The 18,575-nt window shown below is 45.1% G+C and overlaps 1 pseudogene; it reads right to left on the bottom strand.

The window, feature by feature from the left end:
• Positions 1–326: 326 nt before the first annotated feature.
• Positions 327–18,575, bottom strand: part of LOC134369093 (histone-lysine N-methyltransferase PRDM9-like) — a 31,467-nt pseudogene continuing 13,218 nt past the window's right edge.

Raw genomic sequence — 18,575 nt, 5'->3', positions numbered from 1 at the left:
CGGAGAGACTGGGATCCAGGCTGGTCAGATTCCCAAGTGGCAGATGTCCACTGGCTGCCGCCAGCCCAGCACTGCGGGAGTTGGTGTTTAGTGGGTGCAGAGTCTCAGTCTGGGAGATGAGAGAGTTCTGGAGAGGGACAGTGGTGATGTTTGCACAGCAGTGTGAACGTGCTCAATACCCCTGACCTGGACACTTAGATGGTCAAGATGGTCAGTTCTATGTTACGAATGTTTCACCACAATAAAGATTATTCCTTAGAGAGAGATACTGACGGGTGCACTGAGAGATGGGCTTAGATGGGGCCCACTTGGGTTGGGCCCCAACCTTAAGCCATGCAGCTTGCGTGGCGCCGTGGCTGGGCGCTTGCAGGCGTCAGTGGCATGGCCAGGGAGGTCAGTCCCCAGCCCAGGATGGCGCAGGCAGCAGAAAGGCGTCCTGGCGAGGGATCATCCCGGGGCTGTCCAGGGCCAGGGGACCCTCGGGCTGCAGCAGCGAGTAGGACTAATGGTCCCAGAAGGAGCGCGGCTGTGAGGGCGTCGTGTCCATCCATACTCGGGTGGCCAAACGGCAGAGAGCAGGTGTCCGCGAGAGCCCTCTTGACCCGCGGGCGGAGCGGCGGACCCCGGGTCGCGGTGCGTGCGGCCCGTCTCTGGACCCTGCGGGCCGGGTCCACACAGCTGTGGGGTGGCGAAGCCTGGAGCCCGGGAGCCCGGGACCCCGGGCCGCAGCCGCACCGCATAGTGAGCCCCGGGGACGTGTGCCAGGCGCGGTCGGGGGCGGGAGTCAGGACGGGGAGGGAGCCAAGGAGCGACAGGGGCAACCGGGGCGCCGCCCAGGGCCATGCTCTGCCAGAGACTGCGCGACGGCCGCCGTGAGCCTCCCAGCGCCCGGGCACCGCCGCGCGCCCCGGGCCACCTGCTCCCCGGGGCCCAGCAGCCGCGCGGCTACCCCAGTCCAACGCCCCGCTCTCTGCCGGCGCCACCCCGCCTACCCGCCACACCCGTCACCGCTCGGCTCCACTCGGTCCCATCCGCCACCGCTTGGCTCCACCCGCCACCGCTCGACTTCACTCGCCACCGTCCGGCTCCGCTTGGTCCCATCCGCCAGCATTCGCTCAGATGGCAGCCTGAGGGTGGGGTGCAGGTGTAGGTCCTGCAGAGCGACAGCTGAGGGGCAGGTGTTGGTGCAGCAGAGTGACAGCTGGGGTGCAGGTGTAGGAAGTGGGCAGCTGGCAGACGGGAGGTTTGCCCCTACTTTAGGTGGTTCCCGAGTGTCCACCTTCTGACTGCATCCTTCACCCTCTCCGCGAGCCAGACGGAGCCTGTCAGCAGGTGGGAAGCCGAGCGTGCAGGGCGTCAGCAGTCCAAGGGGATCTGCCATCACCGGACAGGGGCTACCTCAGCAGAGCTTGAGCCACGACGCCAGGTGTAGTGGATCGAATCATGCCCCCCGCCAACTCATTGCAGCTTGAATTGTGTCCCTCAAGTTTTATGAATTAGAAACTTAGGGAGGTCAAGATGGCGGAAGAGGAGAGGTGCCTGCCGCTTTTCCGCCACCAGTAGAAGCAGCCTGAGGCCCGCGCCGGATGCAGCTGTAGCAGAGTCAGCGCAAAGGAACGGCTTCGAAAGGGTGTCTTTACCCTGCCGAGAACCGGGAATCTTCCCCCAACGCAAGCAAGGGACCCCCCGGTTCGCCGCAGCCCGCGTCTCAGCCGCAGCCGCAGAAGTGGAAACATGGAGGCCTGAACAGCGTGTGTCACCCCAGGCTGCAGAGGTGACCACAGCTTCTGACCCCCACCCCCCGCCTCCACCTGCCCGTCCCTGGAGCTGGAAGCAATTCAACTGGCGGCCGAGAAAGGGAGACGTCCAGTGGGAGAGGCAGAATTTCCATGGAGACCACATGCCCTGCAGGGCCGCCACTGCGTGATCCAACTGGTAGGCTTCACAGCTGCCACCCAGCTTCATTCCCAGCTCAGCCCAGTGCATACAAGGCGGGGAGACGTCTGGCAGGGGAGGCGGGAACTCCACAGGGTCCACGCTGCTGCTGCACAATCCAGCAGCAGGTAGGCTTCACCTCCGCCACCCGGCTCCATCCCAAGCCCCGCCTAGCGCACACAGGGCAGGGAGACATCCTGCAGGGGAAGGGGAAGCTCTGCAGAGACCACACGCTCTGCGGTGCCTCGGTGCATCCCAGCAGCCCGGAACAGAGCACACAGGAACAGGGAGTCACTGAGGTAGCGATACCAAATTGGCAACCACAGCAACATCTTAGTCAGTCAATAGTGCCAAACCTGTGGACTGTGAAACCCCCTGCCACAATGAATAAACAACAAAGAAAAGATAGAAATACAAAAAATCAAGAAAGTACACCACCAAAAGATAATAAATCTCAAGCTCTAGATCCTATAGAACAAGAAGCCCTTGAAGTGACTGACAAGGAATTTCAAGTGATAATTCTGAGGGAACTGAATGAGATACAAGAAAACTCAGCTAGACATCATGATGAAATGAGGAAAAGTATACAGGACCTGAAAGAGGAAATGTACAAGGAAATCAATGCCCTGAAAAAAAATGTAGCAGAACTTGCCGAACTGAAGAAGTTATTCAGGGAAATAAAAAACACAACGGAGAGCTTAACCAACAGGCTTGTGGAACTTGAAGAGAGAACCTCTGAACTTGAAGATGGGCTGTTTGAAATAACACAAGCAGACAAAAAAAAAAAAAAAAAAAAAAAAGAAAGAAAGAAAGAAAGAAAGAAAGAAAAAAGAATCAAAGGCATTGAAGAAAATCTGAGAGAGATATCAGATAACCTTAAGCGCTCAAATATCCGACTCATGGGTATTCCAGAAGGGGAGGAAAAAGGAAATTGCATTGAAAACATATTCAACAAAATAGTGGCAGAAATCTTCCCAGGTATAGGAAAAATCACAGATCTTCAGATCCAGGAAGCTCAACGATCTCCAAATGTATTCAACTCAAAAAGGCCTTCTCCAAGACACGTTATAGTCAAATTGGCAAAACTCAAAGACATAGAGAGAATCTTAAAAGCTGCAAGAGAGAAGCATCAAATCACCTATAAGGGAGCCCCAATCAGACTAACATCAGACTTTTCATCACAAACCCTAAAAGCCAGAAAGGAAAGGGATGATATATTCAAAACACTAAAAGAGAGATTGCCAGCCAAGAATACTCTTCCCTGCAAGGCTATCCTTCCGAAACAAAGGGCAAATAATATATTTCTCAGATAAACATAAACTGCGGGAGTTCACCACCACACGACCACCCTTACAAGAAATCCTCAAGGGAGTACTGGGTTTGGTTCCTGAAAAATAACTACCACTGCCATAAAAACCCAAGAAAAATCTAAAGCCACTAGTATAATACAAATGGCATTCATGAAGAGAAAACAAACAAACAAAAAGGCTATCTACAACCTAAGGAACCAACAAACACAGAAAACAAACAGTAAATCAGAAAGGAAGGAACAAAAGACACTGAAGCCAACCAAACAACAATCAACAAAATGCTAGGAATAAACCAACACTATTCAATAACAACTCATAATGTAAAAGGCTTAAATTCCCCAATCAAAAGACACAGACTTGCTGACTGGATTAAAAAGGAGGACCCAACTATACGCTGCCTTCAAGACACCCACCTCACCTATAAAGACTCACATAGACTAAGAGTGAAAGGATGGGAAAAGATTTACCATGCAAACAGAAAAGAAAAAACGAGCTGGAGTAGCTATTCTTATATCTGACAAAGTAGACTTTAAACTAAAAACCATAAAAAGAGACGACGAGGGAACTATATAATGATAAAAGGACTGATCCATCAAGAAGACATAACAATCATAAATATGTATGGACCCAATGTTGGAGCAGCCAGATTTATAAAACAAACTCTATTAGACCTAAAGAAGGAAATAGACACTACTACCATAATAGCAGGGGACCTGAACACCCCACTGTCAATATAGGACAGATCATCTAGGCAAAGAATCAGCAGAGAAGCACAAGATCTAAAAAATACTCTAGACCAGTTGGACTTGGCAGATATCTACAGAACATTCCACCCAACAACCTCAGAATATTCATTCTTCTCATCAGCACATGGATCATTCTCCAGGATAGATCACATATTGGGTCATAAATCAAGTCTCAACAAATTCAAAAAAATTGGAATTATCCCATGTATTTTCTCAGACCATAATGGATTAAAACTAGAAATCAATAACAAACGAAATTCTGGAAACTACACAAACACATGGAAATTAAACCGTATTCTACTTAATGACATATGGGTCCAAGAAGAAATCAAGCAGGAAATCAAAACATTTATTGAAACTAATGAAAATAATGATACATCATTATTATTATCCCAAAACCTGTGGGATACGTCAAAAGCGGTATTAAGGGGGAAATTTATTGCATTAAATGCTCACCTCAGAAGAATGGAAAGATGGCAAGTGAACAACCTAACACTTCACCTTAAAGATCTAGAAAAACAAGAACAATCCAAACCTAAAGTTCGCAGACGGAAAGAAATCATTAAGATTAGAGCAGAACTTAATGAAATTGAAACCCAAAAAACAATACAACAGATCAATGAATCAAAAAGTTGGTTTTTTGAAAAGATAAATAAAATTGACAAACCATTAGCATGGCTAAAAAAAAAAAAAAAAAAAAAGGAAGAGAGAAGATTCAGATAACAAAAATTAGAAATGAAAAAGGTGATATTACAACTGATTCATCTGAAATACAACGAATCATTCAAGACTACTATAAACAACTATACACCAACAAGTTTGAAAATCTGGAGGAAATGGATAAATTTCTGAACACACACCAGCTCCCAAAACTGAGCCATGAAGATACAGAAAATCTGAACAGACCAATAACAATAAAGGAGATTGAAGCTGTTAGCAGAAAGCTCCCAACAAAGAAAAGCCCAGGACCAGATGGATTCACAGCAGAATTTTACCAAACATTCAAAGAGGAATTGACACCAATTCTTTACAGACTATTCCAAAAGATTGAAACAGACGCAAGTCTCCCTAACTCTTTCTATGAAGCAAACATCATCCTGATACCAAAACCAGGTAAAGACATAACCAGAAAAGAAAACAACAGGCCGATATCCTTGATGAATATAGATGCAAAAATCCTCACTAAAATACTAGCAAAGAGAATACAGCAACACATATGTAAATTTATTAACTACAATCAAGTGGGATTCATCCAGGGATGTAAGGTTTGTTCAACTTATGCAAATCAATAAATGTGATTCACCATATTAATAAAATCAAACACAAGGACCATATGATCATCTCTGTAGATGCTGAAAAAACATTTGATAAAATTCAACACTCATTCATGACAAAGACCCTCTATAAGTTAGGTATAGAGGGAAAGCATCTCAAAATAATTAAAGCCATATATAATAAACCCACTGCCAATATCATCCTGAATAGGGAAAAGCTGAAAGCTGTTCCTTTAAGAACAGGAACTAGACAAGGATGCCCACTCTCACCACTCCTATTCAACATAGTGTTGGAAGTACTAGCCAGAGCAATCAGAGAAGAGAAGGAAATAAAGGGCATCCAGATTGGAAAAGGTGAAGTCAAACTGTCCCTGTTTGCAGATGACATGACCCTATATATCGAACAGCCTAAAGCCTCTACAATAAAAAAAAAAAAAAAAAAAAAAAAAAAAAAAAAAAAAAAATTTGAAGGTGATAAATGACTTCAGCACAGTAGCAGGATACAAAATCAACACACAAAAATTAGGAGCATTTCTATTCTCCAATAGTGAACATGCAGAAAGAGAAATCAAGAAAGCCTGCCCATTTACAACAGCCACCAAAAAAAATAAAATACTTAGGAATTGAGTTAACCAAGGATGTGAAAAATCTCTATAATGAGAACTACAAACCACTGCTGAGAGAAATTAGAGAGGATACAAGAAGATGGAAAGATATCCCATGCTCTTGGATTGGAAGAATCAACATAGTGAAAATGTCCATACTACCCAAAATGATATACAAATTTAATGCAGTCCCCATCAAAAGTCCAATGACATTTTTCTCAGAAATGGAAAGAACTATCCAGAAATTTACGTGGAATAACAAAAGACCACGCCTAGCCAAAGCAACGCTGAGCAAAAAAAATAAAGCTGGAGGCATAACACCACCTGACTTTAAACTATACTACAAAGCTATAATAACCAAAACAGTATGGCACTGGCATAAAAACAGACACACTGATCAATGGATTAGAATAGAGAATCCAGAAATCAACCCACACACCTACAGCTATCTGATCTTTGACACAGGCACCGAGCCTATACTCTGGGGAAGAGACTGCCTCTTTAGCAAATGGTGCTGGGAGAACTCGATATCAATATGCAGGAGAATGAAACTAGACCCACAGCTTTCACCATACACTAAAGTCAACTCAAAATTCATTAAAGAATTAAATACACACCCTGAAACAATAAAACTTCTTAAAGAAAACATAGGAGAGACACTTCAGGAAATAGGACTGGACACAGACTTCATGAATACAACCCCAAAGCACGGGCAACCAAAGGAAAAATAAACAAATGGGATTATATCAAACTAAAGAGCTTCTGCACAGCAAAAGAAACAATTAACAGAGTTAAAAGACAACCAACAGAGTGGGAGAAAATATTTGCAAAATATACATCTGACAAAGGATTAATATCCAGAATATACAAGGAACTCAAACAACTTTACAAGAAAAAAACAAGCAACCCAATTAAAAAATGGGCAAAAGAGCTAAGTAGGCATTTCTCTAAGGAAGATATACAAATGGCCAACAGACATATAAAAAAATGCTCAACATCACTCAGCATCCGGGAAATGCAAATCAAAACTACACTGAGATACCATCTCACCCCAGTTAGGATGGCTAAAATCCAAAAGACTCTGAACAATAAATGCTGGCAAGGTTGCGGAGAAAAAGGAACTCTCATACATTTTTGGTGGGACTGCAAAATGGTGCAGCCTCTATGGAAAATGGTATGGAGGTTCCTCAAACAATTCCAGATAGATCTTCCATATGACCCAGCTATCCCACTGCTGGGAATATACCCAGAGGGATGGAAATCATCAAGTCGAAGGTATACCTGTTCCCCAATGTTTATCGCAGCACTCTTTACAATAGCCAAGAGTTGGAACCAGCCCAAATGTCCATCATCGGATGAGTGGATACGGAAAATGCAGTATATCTACACAATGGAATACTACTCTGCTATAAAAAGGAATGAAATAGTGCCATTTGCAACAACATGGATGGACCTTGAGAGAATTATATTAAGTGAAACAAGTCAGGCACAGAAAGAGAAATACCACATGTTCTCACTTATTGATGGGAGCTAAAAATAGATAAATAAATTCACACACACACACACACACACACACACACAAAAAAAAAAAAAAAAAAAAAAAAAAAAAAACGGCGTGTGGGGGGGAGTTATAATAGCTATAATTCCTTGAAGTTGATACGATGAGCAAACAGAAAGGACATTGTTGGGAGGGAGAGGGGAGAGAGAGGAGGGAGGGAGTTTTCAGTAATGGGCCACAATAATCAACAACATTGTATATTGACAAAATAAAATTAACAAAATAAATAAATAAATAAATAAACTTAGCCCCCACTGTGACTGTTAAGAGGGTGGGAAATCCTATTATGGTAATTGAAAGGTGGAGCCTTAAAGAGGTGACTGGATTGTAGGACCATGCAGTAGTGAACGGATTAAAAATGGTGCTCAGGGGCGTGTTTCCGAGGGCTTTAAAAGAAGAGGAGAGCCTGACTCTCTCTCTCTCTCTCTGTCTTGCTTCCTCCCACCATGTGATCTGCTGGTACCCGCCAGCTGCTGCTGCTTTTCCTCCATGAGTAGAAGCAGCCGGAGGCCTGCGCCAGATGCAGCTGTCCCAGAATCCTAAGCCAAATAAACCTCTTTCCATTTTAAATTACCCAGTCTCAGGTATTCTGTTACAGCAACACAAAAATGGGCTAATACACCAGGGTCTGTGACTAAATTTTGCCACAGACTGGCTGAGTTCTTGGATAATTTGCCAAGAAATGGAGACTTTTATGTAAGTGTGCTTCTGGACAAATACATATACACCTCTATATATCTCTCTCACCGTATAAATATCTCACTATATATCTCTCACTGTGTATCTCTCATTATATAAAAACCTTACTATTTATTTATTTCATTATGTATCTCTCACTGTATAATCCTCTCATTATACGCATATCTCACTATATAAACATCTCACTATAAAAATATCTCACTATATATCTCACTATATAAATATCTCAGCATATCTCACTTTACATCTCTCACTGTATATCTCTCATTATACACACAATCGAACTCTCTTCTCTCATGTTCTTTTCCATCTATCACAATATTATCGATGTCACTGGCTACAAGAAGCAGCAGTCACTGGCTGCTTCTGACCTTAATTGGGTAGACACACATGGTGTTTAGGACAATGTCAGGCCGATGTCCTCAGTGTCAGCTCTCTGCAGGTCATCAGCTGGGGGACACTTGGGTGACTTCTGAGATGTGCTGACCATTCCTGCCCATCTCCAGGCACCACGGGTACATTGCTGAGGGTCAGACTGGACAATGGGTAGATTGTGGTGACAAGACCCACCCAGGGCAATCTGGGTGCCCAGACACCTCAATCCCAACACCTGGCATGGTCCAGTGACTGCCATCCCTGGCTGCACTGCAGACACTCTCGGGATGCTTCTTTTTCATTCTGGCTAGTTGATTTGAAATTCTTATGTGGTCGTCATAGGGTTCAGGGCTACCTGTGATCCAGGTGGAGGCCCCTTCTCAGTCTGGCTTCCACTCTCATCTACTGAAAGGAAACAAGCAATGTAGACAGGGTTTAATTCCCTGTTGGAAAGCAAGATGCAGACAGAAGTTTTGAGAAATGGTTCCAGGTCCAGAGCTGTGTGGCCCCCCATCCCCACCCCAACACCCCAGGGCTCTGTGAACCCATGGGGGTGGGTTCGTTCTGTTGATAGGAACTGTAGGGACAGAGACGCCAGTATTGCACGGGTTAATGTTAGGATTATACCTCGAGGTTTAGGGCTGGATATCATGGTTGTGGTCAGGGTTGGTTCTCAGGTAACCTCAAACCCTTCCTTAACTTGAAAGGGCTGAGGCCAGTGTTTCCTGTACTCAGTTGCATTTTTCTAGGATCCCAATTTGCTCCAGCACTTGTTTAAAATTCCCCATATTACCTTGTAATATGTCCAGTGCAGTCAGTCTCCAGCACGTTGTTTCAATCCTGTAACCCTCAACAGGCAGGTGGATGTTTCGTCAACCTTTGATTTCCTTCCTCAGCATTCTGCGCACATCAGGACAGCCATGACACATCTGCAGGGATTACTTTTAGCACTTTTCTTAGAGGAATTAAATGCTGTTTTCGAGACTCTGGGTTTCATCACAACTTCATTGCTTGTGATGCACTTGCCAACTCCAGGTCAGCCTGTTGTTTTTCTGTGAACTCACCACCTCTCTCTCTCTCAACAGCAGAATCTGATCAGAAATTGGCTCCCACGTCGAATGCTGTATGCCAGTCACAGCCCTGAGGGAAAGAGGTCTTCAAGTCTGAACCTGTGGGCTGTCCACCTAGCTCCCTGGAGCTGTGCCTGGACAGGGCCTTGAGACCTATGGGGCCTCCATGTTGGGCAGTGCCCCCAATGCTCAGAGCCCACCCGGCACAGGATCAGTAGCTTTCTCCCCAGTGCCCACCGGCCTCTCACTGAAGACACACTCAGTCTGTGCAGAGACATGGTTTTCTTCTCTGTGTGAGGATTCACTCCCAGAAGGGACCAGGGGCAGAAGGAGGAGCAGAGGAGGGGGCACCATCCCCATCTCCCCCCTGCTCCTCTGTGGAACCCTGGCCCTGGACACCAGCCTTTTATACCCCATCCCAAGCTCCCCAGCTTCAGACAGGTCACAGTGGAGTCCCCAAAATGTTACTCCCATGACTCCATCCATCTACCACCTCCTAGAGCATTCTCCTCCTGGGTACCTGCCCAGGCAGATTTGTCCCATGACTCCTTCCCTTCTCCAGGCCCCACCTCCCTCTCCCCAATTCCAGAGACTTCATTTTACAGGTGGAACGTTTGGGTCTGGGGGAGATGACCTACCCAGGAGCATATGCAAATTATATGTCGGGCAGCCTCAGACCAAGACCGCAGTGGTCTCCTCCCACCCCCCTCACGCTGTTTCCAGGAGCTGGAGGATCAGGGACCAAGGGCCCACAGCTGGGGAGGGCTCTGTGATTACAGGGTTTGGGCCCACCCCACCACCGAAGCCCTGCTCTGTAAACATGCCCCAGATCCTGGGGCTGCAATTGCCCCCTCTGCTATGATGCCTGATACCCAGCCTAAGACTGGACCCATAGAGAAGGGTTTGGGGGCTCGGGGAACTGGTTTCCTGACTCCTTTTCCTTGTCTCTTGAGTTCCCACTCACGTCCCTGCCTGGCTTCTGCCTCTAAGGCTACAGAGATCAGAGGAAACAGGAAAGGCCAAGGGGGTGCTGGTGGAGGCGGGCCCCTCCTGGCCCATCTCAGTCTCCATGTCCTCCCCTGGTTCTCTCCCTGGGCCCAGGAGGTGATTTAAGCAGGGCTTGGTTCCCATGAGACCCAGCTGAGAGTCCAAGTTCTCCGTGGCCTCCTGGACTCTCCCAACTTTGGGACTGAGAACAAGGTACACAGCCTGCACTGTAGCTTTGTCTGGGGATGATGTTTATTGGAACAGGAGGCCAGAAGGACATGGAGGGGAGCCAAGTGGGACATGGAGGGGATCCGCACCCGTCCACAGACCATGAACCCTTAAGGAACCCCTGCCTCCCACATTTTCTGCCTCATCTCTGGTCATGAAAATGGAGGGTGTGTTTGATCGGTCACATCTGTCTCTACACTCCTGGGGAATATGAGAGGTCAAGAGAAGTTCTCTGAAGTTCCCTCAGTGCTGGGTTGTGGAGGTGTGTGGTGGCCACACACTCTCTGTTGAGATGTGGTTTTACTGCTGACTCACTTGCCCTTCCTGCAAACATAGGGCTTCTCCCATGTGTGTGTCCTCTGGTGTCACATGAGGTGTGACTTACAGCCAAAGCCTCTCCCACACTCCCTGCAAACATAGGGCTTCTCCCCTGTGTGTGTCCTCTGGTGTCAGATGAGGCCTGACTTGTTACTGAAGCCTCTCCCACACTCTCCACACTTGACTTTTGCAATTCTTGAGATTCTTACCCCCACAGATAACTTGCCTGTGTTCTCTGGATTCACCTTCTGGCCTGTTCTGGACTCTCCTTCCATCTCACTCTCCCTAGAACTCCCCATTTGGCCTTTGGGCGGGCTGGAAAATGTGCTTGAAATCCTCCTGTGCCTTGTCCTCTTATATAAGGGTTGGACCTTTCTTTGGCCTCTTGACCTTCGGCCTCATCATTCCAGCTGTGTGGATCAGGATGTTGATGCTCCTGATTCTGACCCACTGCACAGAGATCTCCTGGCTGGAGATGTTCTCTTGCAGATGTCTCTGGGAAGGTTGGAGAGGAGTGATTGTGTTCCACATGTTGCCTGAGGAATTTCTGACTGGAGAAGGCCAGAGGACATGAAGAACAAGGGTGGATCTCTGGCTTTGGTTCCGCTGAAAGCAGAAGGTTTTGGTCAGGGGAGGTGTAGACAACGGGGCCATCTGCTTTGTTGTATGGTAAGGCCTGCTCCACTAATCATTCCTCATGTGTTAATACAAGCTGTCTCCCACCGAGCATTCCTTTACAGTCCATTTTTCATTCTGTTTTTGTTTACTACATCTTCCTCAGAAATCTAGAAAGCCCACATCAAGGGCCTTGTCTATGGATCAGCCAAACCAGGGACCTTCAATAGCATCAGAGGCAGCTTCAGTCTTTATACAGAAGGAACTGCAGTGACTTCCCCCCCCCACACACTACAATTATCTTCTAGGTCATATCATATCCTCTTCTCTCCCTAATCTCTGGGTACTTTTCCTGATAGAGCATCTGCAGCTATTTTATTCTACTGAGAAATAATAACTCTGGATTACATAGATGGTGATAGAGTTTGGATGTGTTGTCCCCCCAAAACTCATGTGAAAATCTGATCCCCAATATGGCAGTGTTGGGAGCTGTTTGAATCATGGGGGCAGATCCCTCATGAATGAATTACTGTTCTCCCCGGAAGGTGGCAGTAGTGAGTGAGTTCTCACTCTATTAGTTCCCATGAGGGCTGGTTGTTTAAAAGACCCTAGCACCTCCCCCATCTCTTTCTCTTGCTTCCTCTTGCTGCTTGTACCCGCCAGCTGCCTACCACTTTCCACCATGAGTAGAAGCAGCCTGAGGCTCATGCCAGGTGCAGCTGTCCCAGAATCATAAGCTAAATAAACCTCTGTTCTTTATAAATTATCCAGTCTCAGGTATTGTGTTATAGCAACACGAAAAGGGGCTATTATGGATGGACTCATCCTTAGTGACTTTTCTTATGAGGGGAAAAGGATCTAGGAAGTCAGGAACCACTTCGTTTGGAGATGCACAAATGTAGAAGGCAGTGTAGAGTTAAAGAGCATGTGTAAGTACACCTGAGTTTGAGTCTCCCCAGTCAAAGACATTTAATTGTGGACTCTTGTGTACCTGGTTCTCCATCAGGAAGTGGGATTCAGAGTGGTCCAGGCCCCCTTGAGTAAAGGACTCTGGTTCCTGCTGCCTAAACTAGATTATGGATTGCTTCCATCTCAGTGTCCACAAATCATAAAATAAAAATATGTTCTTCCTTGGGTGACACATCAAGTATTCCTACTTGAGGTATTTCATTCAGTCTTAACACATTTCAAATTTAATAGGAAGTTCTGTTTTAATTGTATCCCTAATCAGACTTCTTTCCTCCTGACTCCCATCTTTATCCAACCCACCATCCTCTCTTACCTGGAGACTGATGTGGCGTCTGAGGGGATTACCCACTGCAGATTATTTTCTGAAAATTAACTCAAAGTCCACAATTGTTTCCATCTCAGGAAAATCCCCAGTGTCTTGGCAGGAATCATGGGCACTACATGTCCAGGCTTCTGTGTATCTCTCTGACCTCTGCTCTCTTCTCTGCTTCCTTCACCTGGGTGGTCTCAGCCATTCCTCAAACACCCTCACTCTCTCCTGCCTCAGAGCTGTTGCACGAGCTGCTCCTTCTGCCTGGAGACATTTGAGCACAACTCTGCACCTCTCAAATGTTATGTCCTGAGAGGAACCTTCCCTCATGTTCCCTGCCATACCCTCCCTCCCCTCATGATGATCTCTAGGCACTTTTCTGGCTTAGTTTTCTTGAAAGCATGAATGACTATCTCATTTTATGCACATGCCTGTGTGTGTCTGCGTGTTTCCCTAACTCACATGTCAGCTGCACAATAGCACTTATTCTGATCATCTGGTTCTATCCATATTTCCTATTCCTCGAACATTGTCTGGCACAGAGTAAGAATTCACATGACAACTAATTGAAATAATGAATGAATGAAAAACAACATATGTATGTTATTTAGAAATACGGAAGAAATTAAGAAATAATTAAAAGAGCCAGAAGAAACTGCCTTGTTGAAACAGCCCGTAGGTGCTTGAGAACTTGTTCTTTGTCTCTAAGCCTGTCAGGACTATATGTTGTTATATATTTTGCATATAAAGTAGTTAAAAAAATAAAATGAGAACAAAAGTTTTAAAATATAAATTGTCCCTAAAAGTCAAATGCATATGAAACAAAGCCTTAATTTCAGAAACACCTGATTTGAAATTTTTCTGACTTCAGACTGCATTTTACTCTACTTAACAGTTGTACCATGAAAATTCCCAAGGAGAATTCTTTCTTTTCTGTCCTTTTTAAAGAATAATGTGGTGCCTACCTCTCCCTGCCGTGAGCTCTTTCTTCCACTTGCTGTCCCACTTGATACGCAGCTCCTGGCCATATTCTTCCCCGTACCAGACCAGCAGTTCACAGCCCGGCCTGATGACCTGGCAAGTTCGATAGAAGATCTGCCCGTGGTATTGAAAGGCCACCAGGTTCTGCTCCTCATCATCCCGGGCACAGTTCACATACCTGGGGTTGAGGCAGACAAAGGGACAGAAAATAACAGGCAGTGAGTCTCCACTACCTGCCAGGGCCGTGTTGGGCTTGTCACCAGATGGTCAAGGCCCCCATGCTGTGACGGGCCATGCCGTTACCCTCCTCCAGGAACCTGCTGTTCATACCTAAGCCTCTTTCTCCAAGTCCTGCTTATGGTGCTCATGCTGCCTGGAATGCTTTCCCCCCCCCTTGCCTACTTAACCATTCTTCAAAGCCCCATTACAGACTTACCTCCACCATGATTGGCCATAAAACACTGACTTCTCACTTCTCTAAACTCTCAATCGATTTCTACTTATACCACAGAATTTGGTGTTTAATCAATCATGTACTCTGCTTCTAGATTAGCTCACATCATTCTATAATCACCCCAAGTCTATCTTCTTTTGAAAGACCTTTTTCTAATCTCCCATAGTTTACCCAGGTGCCATTCACCTGCCTCCCTGGGTTCCCATAGAAACTTAGATGTTCCTTTGGCCTAGCATGATAATACACAATAATAACAGCATATCCCTATTCTTATCCTCTAATAAAACAAGAACCTTCATGAAAAGGGGCTGGTCCATGCAGCACAGAGGTCCATGACCACCCTGCAGCTCACTTCTCAGGCTTCAGGTTTTAATTTCACTGAAGCTGGGAAGAATTCCTGTCCTCACAGATTAAAGGTCCCTTGTTTTACATTGTCTTGGCCTTGTGTACTTCTCCTATAATCGAATGTTTCATTTATGCTTGCAATAGTCCTTCACAAGGGCATGGGTTGTGTGATCTATTCATGAGATGTACTCCATTTTCTAAACTAGAGTACAGTAAATGCTTAATAAATGCTGATTAGATAAATTAAAGTGTGAATCCAGCATCCCCAATGAATCTAGGCTCCTCAGGGTTTATCCTGGTGCCCCAATTTTGTCTATCATAGAGATTTAGTTTTTTGATTAAAAAATGGTAGTGTTTTTATTTTACCTCTTTTTTCCTGGATGTTCATAATAAGAAAGAACATTGTAAGGGGAGCAGAGAGTGTAAAAACCATCGAGGGAGGCATGCTGAGGAGGAAAGAAGCCGAGCTTGAGAGAGATGAGTGTCCCTGCTGGAACCCGAAACCTATTGGCCTTACCTCATCCAGTTGGCCCGAGATTTGTCCTTTCCATCCACATACTCATAGCAGTTTCTCCCCTTGGTGATCTGAGTTTCAGAAAAATAAGTTAGTCATTTTTGGGTTTGATGGGCAGGTAATAATCAGAATTATTTTATTCTACCGTCATCCATGCATTTGAGCCTGCATGGATTCAGCCGCCAATGGTGACACATGCTGTGTACTCCTCAGCATCATCTACACATCTGAGTTGATTTGTCCCGTCAGAGCTGAGGCACCATAGGGAGAATGCACTTTTTCTGTCTCTGTGCCACTTTTCTCCCACTCACCCACTGACCTTTAAATAGGAGTTCCAGGTTCATGCAAAGACCACTAAGTACACAGATCTAACCATGTTGTCACTATCCATGTTCTAGCATGTAGAAGGTGATGTCCCACCAAAGGCACAGAAGGGATATAGGAAGCCAGAAGACGGGGTTAAGGTAGGCCCTTCTCACCATCCAGGAGTAGCCACTGTTGGCTGCCTCTTCATCTTCTGTGATCTGGCCCTCATAGGGGCCAAAGTGCTGACCCAACAGCAGATCGGATGCCTCATTCCATACTCCAAGCCCGGCCTCGGGGATGCCCGACGGCCCAATTCTCAGCCCAGGGGGCAAAGTGAGGGCTGAGTGGTTGGGATGCCCCTTGTCCACTGCACTGTCCTTTTCAAATGTAGGGGGTCTATAAGCCAGTCAGCTGTCGATGAAGTAGTCCTGGCATTGCTCACAATCTGAAGGCAAGAGCAGCAGGGATTAGGAAAAGTATAGTGCGTGTTCCTGGATATAAAGAGCTTAAGAAAGAGCCCAGCATTTACATAATTCAGCCTCAATCCTGTACTCCAAGCCACCATAGTAAAGGAATGATTTGGGTTCAAACAACAAGATAAAATTATTGTACCGGGACATAGCCTTCTCCATGAGTGGGCCAAAAGGGTCACTTACACTGGTAGTCATCATCCTGAGGTTCACGGACCTCTTTGTATGCATGACCCTTTCTCGCAGGCTACACATCTTCATTTCAATCTCCTTTCTCTTGAGTTCTACATTGGAGAAGATTAAGTGAGTGAAGTTAGGAGTCTGGAGTGTTTGTCCCTGTATCGTCAGAATATGTGAAATCTCCTACCATCAAATTATTTTCTATCCTTCTACATACTCTGGCTCGCCACCCCTTCACTACCTCTTAACTATTATTTCAGAGAGACTAAGACTCTACACCCACACTGACTACAGATGCATAATTCAATTTTAGTTTCTGGATTCCCAGGATCAGGATTAACTTCCGAAACTTTCTAGTCACAAACCGTTAATTCATGCATGTATTTATCCATAAAATATTTGTTGAAGTTGCATTACATATTAGGCATTGAACAAGGGCAGGGATATACAGTAAGAAAATGTGGTCTCTATTATCACAGATGGATTTATTGGACACCTTGAATGTATATTTATTTTAGTGCTTTCAAACAATATATGAGCCATTGGTCTTTATCTTCATTTTACAGATTAGCATTAATGAGCTCAGAGAATTTATAATGTCTTCCCAAGGTCCAAATGATTCTACGTGGATTATAACAAGTGTGTGACTTCAGAGTTAGTGTTTGTTCTTACATGTTATTCAATACAGCATCTAACTTCTGGTCTCAGCTTAGTCCAGCTTAAGCACAGGTCTATCGTAAGTCTATGCCACATATCTAGACCATACTCATCAACCGTTCTAAAGGACCTAGAGGGACTAAAGTCCCCAAATTATTTTCTCTTACCCAATTTTTCTCTAGAATGCTGTCCGGAGGTACTTGCTTCTGCAGGAGGGGACACTCGTTTCCGGGCCTTCTCTGAGTCCCTTGTGTTCAGTAAATCTGTTGTTCCTGACAAATTCTTCAAAATAGATTCATTATTTAACAGTGATCTGGATATTCCCTTTAATGTGAGAATCACATATTAAAAGACAACATACATTTCTTTCGTTCCTTAGGGCTTGCAACCTGTTTTCACATGCATGACTTTGGTTAATGGTTCAACAATCCCTGGAAAAACTTGGAGTGACTGAATACCAGAGAGAAAGGGAAAGGCCTGTGTGGGAAGGACAGTCTTAAGGCTCTTTTGATTCAACTTTCTATATATACATGAGAGCGAGGGAGGGAGAATAATCTGGAAGACTACCTGGAGACTCAACAAGGTCTGTGAAAGAAGGAGGTAGGGGCTTATAGGGAAAAAGAGGGGATCTTCTATGAACTAGGAGACATTTGACAGAAGGAGAAAGGTAGGAAAGCACAGAGGGTACAAAACACATCTGGAGAATGAACAGTGAGGTTGGGAAGAGAAGAAACAGTTGGCATAAAGGTTATCTAGACAACTAAGAGAGTGATGCTAAGAGCTGCAAACTGCCATATCCTGGAAGGGATATTTAACTTTGAAATTGAATTAACTAGTTCCTGTACCAATTCTGCCTAAGTAAGGGTGTACTACCAGCTAATTCTATTCACTTTCCCGATCCGTAAATTGGCATACATGCTAATTCTTAATGGTACAGTGAACATGAAATGTAATAACGCTCACCAAAGTGTTTTGAGATTAATAATTTCTCTTATAGTCCTGACATCAATTTTCCTCCTCAACCATCTCTACAGCCAAAATCTAATTCAAAGATATTATCTTCAGCACTCTCTGACCCTGTTACCTCTATTCTAATTTGAAAAATTTGGAATTATTCAGAAAACACTGAGGGGGTCATCAAGGGCTCTGAGTTGGGCCTGGGACTCCTGAGAATAATCAGTTATGGACCAGGCTCTCAAAGAGCTCGTAAAACAGAGGTGGCAGGCTATACAAATGATTACAAACAGCATGAGATTTGCCTAGTTCGGGCCCAGAGGAAGGAGCAGTTAACTTCTTCCTACAGGGATGAGCATTTCAAATCAGTACCAGGATACATTTCTACTGAATAGTGTAATATACATGAAGTGCTAAGTCATTCTCCTATCTGTTGTTTCTCAATCAAACTTCAAACTTCTCAGGGCTAGGAGCAGTCTTCTCACATCCGAATGGGTCCCTTATGAGAGAGTAGGAACTATCTCCGTCTTCATCTGGGACCAGGCACAATGTAAATTGACTGTATATTGCCAAGCTCCCCTCAGACTGTCTTAGCGTATCTCTCACTTAGCACATCAGAGAAGAATCAGGTTGAAATAATCAGTCAGATGAATAATGTAAAGGTGTATGAGTAAGGCAGCATGAACTTTACAAAAGAAGAAAGTTTTAATCAGCT

The sequence above is a fragment of the Cynocephalus volans genome, unplaced genomic scaffold (assembly GCF_027409185.1).
Source record: "Cynocephalus volans isolate mCynVol1 unplaced genomic scaffold, mCynVol1.pri scaffold_35, whole genome shotgun sequence".
In the NCBI taxonomy this organism is placed as follows: Eukaryota; Metazoa; Chordata; class Mammalia; order Dermoptera; family Cynocephalidae; genus Cynocephalus; species Cynocephalus volans.
This window is presented reverse-complemented; position numbering and strand designations above follow the sequence as displayed.